Here is a 6,520-nt window from a genome sequence, read left to right on the forward strand (position 1 = left end):
AAAACATTGTGGCCGCACTGCGTTTGGGGGAAAATAACACATGCTCTCTGCATGACACGTGATAAATTTAGTCGTGCAAAGCTTTTTGAAAAACTACAGTGGCTTGCAGAGACTGTCCTCACATTTCAGCCATTCTTATTTGGCAAGGAATACCCTCCTGAACTTACAGAAACAGAACGATCTGCCATTGCACCACTTGATCTGCGATGGTCCAATTCGCTGGTATTCCACCTTGCATGTGCTAGAGCATCTGTATAAGCAGCGTAAAGCCATGAATAATTTTGTCATACAACAAACCACTTTAGCAGGTAGTATGTTTTGCAGCTTATCAGAGACACCTGTCGTGTGCTCAGGCCCTTCGAAGAGGCCACCACATTTGTCATCAATGATGTCATTCCCCTAATATTTACCTTAGGCCAGATGCTCATGTTGATGCAACAAGGGACAGAGGAAGAAGACCAGCTTATGGATTTTGATGGCCACCCTGTAGCTGTTGGGGACCCATGTGGAGAAAGTCCCCTGGAGGAGGATTAGGAATAACCACTGCAAGAGGAGTCAGTGGTGGAAGATGAGTAAGAATCTGCTGATAATGACAATCACGACACCCAATTATCTCAGTGGCGTGCAGAGATGGTAAGAACTGAGTCCTTGGGCACGCTGGCCAGTATGGCCAACTGTATGATTGCTTACATAATGACGGCCATATCCTCACAATCAAGCAGTCTGACGATCACTGGATAGCCATGCTTTTAGACCCTCGCCATCAAAGCAAAATAGGGGAATGTTTTCTTGTTGCCGAAAGAAATGCCAAATTGGTTTATTACCAGGAAACAGTATGTACGCAGCTTGCCTCAGGTTTTAGCGAGCAGACAACTGTCACTTGTGTGTTGACTGGGAGGCCTCTCTCCTCCACATACCCGGAGAGTCACTCACCTCCGGCTGTCTCAACTATCACAAGCAGCAGAATATCAGCAGCCAGTTCTGTATCAACATGATGGAACAATTTTTCATGTGCATCGCCAGACTGATTCAAAATCAGCAAACGGAAACGTACCACCTCAACAACTAGGTTCAGTCCTACCTGGCCTCTGACCTTTGTTAGGTGCATGACCATGTTCCCACGACCCCATGAAATTCTGGGCAGGCAGACTTATACAATGGCGCTAGGTGGTTCAAAGATGCTCTCTCTCTTTTCTCTCTCATCCGCCTTCAGTGTCATCTCAGAGGGGGGTTTCAATGCCGCTCGGGCCATTGTGCCACCCTAACAGGTGTAGTTGTCCATCACCAGTGTACAAAAAACATCAATTTTAGTCTAAAGGAAGTAGTGATGATTCATGGAGAACTTTCTCACACCACCTCTGCAGAGGTCCGATGGAAATCTGATCCGGCCTTTGCTGATGGTGCCCCATCATGCCACCGCTGCTGTTTACCTGCCTACCATCATGCTCTACACAGTATAGATGCCACTGCCGACTGTCTGGCCTGGCTACTATCATGTTCTGTACAGACTGGCTGCCTGCAAATACTGCTAACAGTTGTTGCTCCCTGCTGCCAATCTTCCTACTGCCCTACTATTACCACTACACAATTGCCCTTACTAATACTACTACTATCACTGCTAAACCGCGCCGCCCCATCTACTGTCTTGTCTCTTCCATGCTATGCTGCTACTGCTGCCACTAATATTATGGCCACATGCCACTATATCTAACCTTTTCCACAGCCACACTTAATTGCTGCCACTCCCAATTAAAAGGCAGAATTTTCGTTAGGCTTGTTCACAACAAGCTATTCTTTCTTCTGACAACACTTGTGAGTGTGTAAATTATTCTCTTTTCAGACATTTTGCCAAATATGGACATTCAGTAAGTCAACTTAAGTTTAGAGTGATTGATCATGTACCCCTTTGAGAAAGGGTGGGGACAGACAGGAATGACTGCTGAAGAAAAAAGTAAAGTAGATTATCTGTTAGTAATCCACCGAAGGGTTTTTTATTTGAGACTTTACTACTGATGACCTATCCTCAGGTTAGGTAATCAATATCTGCTAAGTGGGGTTCCAACTCCTGGGACCTCTGCTGATCAGCTGTTCAAGAAGGTGCCTGCGCTCTCAGTAGCACTGCAACCTTTTCCCACCTTTCCCTAGGCTATGTGACTTCACATTCTTTGGTCACATGGCCTAGGTGCAGCTCAGCTCCATTGAAGTGAATGGGGCTGAGCTGCGATACCAACCACAGCCGCTATCAAATGAACGTAGCTGTGCTTGATGAGCTGAGGGAAGGCTGTGGCGCTCACAGAGCACCAGTGCCTTCTCAAACAGCTGATTGACAGGTGTCTGGGGTGTTGGACCCCACGATCAGCTATTGATGACCTAGATGAAAGGTGATCAGAAGTAAACCCTTTTAACATTGATAATAATGCGAGTAGATTTATCTGATGGGGTGATTTTGGCTCTGAAGTGGATGATTAGCATCAGGGAGCAGCAGCTACAGAGGTTACAGGAGCCATAAAGTACAGAACATGATGGTAGGCAGGCAGATAGTGGCATTGGCCTATGGGGATGGTGCCGGTGATAAATAGCCACCGTCAGCAATGTCAGTTCTAATCATTGACCTCAGTTGAAGCTGCGTGAAATCCCGGCCATCCCCTTCCCCTGTGTGAAAAGTCATAGATTGTGGCGCAAATAACCTTTGTGCTGGCAATCTGCGCCAGAATACCCCAAAATAGGTAAATTTCTGTTAGTAACTGACCTATTATATAATTGGGTAAAGTAATTTATAAAATTAGACAATTATAAACAATCCTTTTTAAACTAACAGTGGCCAGAAATACGAATATCATACAGAATTAGATTTTGGTTAAGGTGTGGAACTGCGCCCACATTTACAGAATGATGAGAAAAGTTTTTATGCACAGCTGGACGGAATAAAGCAATGCCTGCTCAATTCAATTTTGGGGAGGCACGGGATTCTGTGCCACAATTACTACAACTTTGTAGTATAGCAGCAACTGCAACACCAGCAACTTGGCCAGGTGGGAGTTTTAGTTAAATAGTTTTCTCATGGCCACACATTCCGTTATGGATGTCTCACAATGGAGCAGTAGACAAGGAGTCTGAGCAGGAGAAGCAACTGATGATGGTGATGATGACAAGTACACTGTACTGCTAAGGGATCCGGGCTGGCTGCCACAAAGAAGACCAGGAGAAGGAAGGCAGACTTGTTCCAATTCACAATGGCGGCCAGTTGTATTTTCCCCCCATGTGCTGTAATAGAGCCCTGGTACCTATGTTTGTGTTTTTAATGCCCACAGTTTATTTTAATCCTGCAGATCTTGCTCACAGCAGCGGTTTTGTGTGATGGCCTTATGGAGAAAAACCACCATATAGGAGATGCTCGCACAGAGCTAGAGGCAGCCCAAACTTTGCCTCGAACTGGCATATTTTTAGCATGTGCCCAGTATCAACAGTTCCAGGGGTAAATAAAACAGAGGCAGATCTGACCCTGCCAATTTTTTGGGGGGGTTTTGGCTGTATATTGCCTCTGGTCTTTATTGCTCCTGCGCCCAATGTCCTACTCCTTGGATGTTACCACCTCTTCTCCCCAGCACCCTAATCTGTTAGACTGTGATATGTCAACATAGGCTACTTTGCCTCCCCACCAATTTCCTCCTCTGTATTTGGTCCAAATGCCACTGTTGCTACCACTGCCCCTACCGCCATCAGTGTGGCTACAAAATCCACTACTATTAGTTCCATAGCTATACATGGTAACTGTGTCTGAACATTCTCATGACAGTCCAAATGCTGACACTTCTCATCAGTCATCAGCAGAAAGACCCATCTTCAGCATCCTGCATAGCACATGGGGTTTGTGTTGCCTTTTCTTAGGGAAAAAGAATGTGCCCCACTAGAAGGGAGCAATGAAGACTGAGAGGATACAACGGAGAGGCTTCTCTGGGGCTGCAAGCATGGAGGAGGAGCCAGAGGAATGCTGTGATCTCTGGCTCCAAGGCATAGTATCATACTCAAAGGTGACATCGACATCATGCTGCTGCGACTGAGAAAAGGAGTGAGCCATCCAGTCCACAAACTCATCCTCTTTGTCCTCAATAATAATTGTAAATAAGGGAGAACTGTGGTGTGCTGCTACTGGCCATATGGCTGGTGCCTCTACTGCTATGTGCACTACTACCCATATTATTACTCTGGGATGTCGAGGCATGGAATCTTTCGCCACCAGACATTTTATTATGAAGCTATTAAAATGAAAGTCTGGGTATACAGATTATTAATGGTACTAGCACAGTGCAGGTTTTTTTTCTGCAATAAAAAAAGGGAACAATTAAATGTCGCTTCCCTTCTACAAACAAAACACAGTACACACAGGTATAGACAGTTTTAACTGATAATGTAGTTTTTGCAGTAAATGCTTTTGCTGTAAATACACCATTAACAAAGTAATACAACACATTCACTAAAAATAGTATACTAGTGCAATTTTTGCAGTAACATGCCTTCACTAACATAGGTATAGTAATGCAGTTTTTACAGTAAAGCACATATGGTAAACACGGGTATAATAACGCAGTTTTATCTTATATATGTTATCTTATAGTAATACAACACCTATCAATAGCACGGGTATACTTATGGCGTTAGTGCAGTAAATGCCTTTACTGAAACACTCAAAGGTATCTTGCAGTAATACAATGTGTCAATAATACAGGTATAATGCACTGAAATGGCCCAATTACAAACGTAAATTGAAATTGGTGTTCAGAAAAAAGAGGATAATTACTCAGGATTTCCAGCAGAATAAGTGCTAATGATGCTGTAGGTGCTGGCAGTAAGCTGGTGACTGGCTGTTCGTCCAGAAAAAACAATTGTTTCTTGCAGGATTTTGTAATCCACAACTTGCCAGCAAGCTGTATGAAACAACGCACAACTCTGAGACAGTGACCAGTCCCTTGCTCTCCCTGATAAAACCCTAAAATCTAAACAATTATATCTCCCTATTCGTTCCCTATAGTGTCCTAGTACATCTTCAGTCGTGGCCAAAAGATTTTGAGAATGACAAAATATTAGTTTCCACAAAGTTTGCTGCGAAACTGCTTTTAGATCTTTGTTTCAGTTGTTTCTGTGATGTAGTGAAATATAATTACACTCCTTCATACGTTTCAAAGGCTTTTATCGACATTACATGACATTTATGCAAAGAGTCAGTATTTGCAGTGTTGGCTCTTCTTTTTCAGGACCTCTGCAATTCGACTGGGCATGCTCTCAATCAACTTCTGGGCCAATTCCTGACTGATAGCAACCCATTCTTTCATAATCACTTCTTGGAGTTGTCAGAATTAGTGGGTTTTTGTTTTTCCACCCGCCTCTTGAGGATTGACCACAAGTTCTCAATGGGATTAAAGATATGGGGAGTTTCCAGGCCATGGACCCAAAATTTTGGTCCCCGAGCCACTTAGTTATCACTTTTGCCTTATGGCACGGTGCTCCATCGTGCTGGAAAATGCATTGTTCTTCCCAAACTGTTGTTGGATTGTTGGAAGAAGTTGCTGTTGGAGGGTTGTTTTGGTACCATTCTTTATTCATGGCTGTGTTTTTGGGCAAAATTGTGAGTGAAGCCCACTCCCTTGGATGAGAAGGCAACCCCACACATGAATGGTCTCAGGATGCTTTACTGTTGGCATGACACAGGACTGATGGTAGCGCTCACCTTTTCTTCTCCGGACAAGCCTTTTTCCAGATGCCCCAAACAATCGGAAAGAGGCTTCATCGGAGAATTATGACTTTGCCCAGTCCTCAGCAGTCCATTCACCAAACTTTCTGCAGAAGATCAATCTGTCCTGATGTTTTTTTTGGAGAGAAATGGCTTCTTTGCTGCCCTTCTTGACACCAGGCATCTTCCAAAAGTCTTCGCCTCACTGTGCGTGCCGATGCAGCCTACACCTGCCTGCTTGCCAATCCCGGAGCAAGCTCTGCACTGGTGTGAAACTCCCCCCCCCCCCCCCCCTCCGATCCTGCAGACTGAATCCTCTTTAGGAGACGATCCTGGCGCTTGCTGGACTTTCATGGACGCCCTGAAGCCTTCTTAACAAGAATTGAAACTCTTTCCTTGAAGTTCTTGATGATCCTATCAATTGTTGATTGAGGTGCAATCTTAGTAGCCACAATATCCTTGCCTGTGAAGCCATTTTTATGCAACGCAATGATGGCTGCACGCGTTTCTTTGCAGATCACCATGGTTAAACAATGGAAGACTATGATTTTAAGCATCACCCTCCTTTTATAACATGTCAAGTCTGCCATTTTAACCCAATCAGCCTGACATAATGATCTACTGCCTTGTGCTCGTAAACATTCTCTTCTGAGTTAACAAGACGATTAACTGAAATGATCTCAGCAGGTCCTTTAATGACAGCAATGAAATGCAGTGGAAAGTTTTTTTTGGGATTAAGTTAATTTTCATGGCAAGAAGAACTATGCATTTCATCTGATCACTCTTCATAAC

This window comes from Bufo bufo, chromosome 2 (genome assembly GCF_905171765.1).
Source record: "Bufo bufo chromosome 2, aBufBuf1.1, whole genome shotgun sequence".
Taxonomy (NCBI): domain Eukaryota; kingdom Metazoa; phylum Chordata; class Amphibia; order Anura; family Bufonidae; genus Bufo; species Bufo bufo.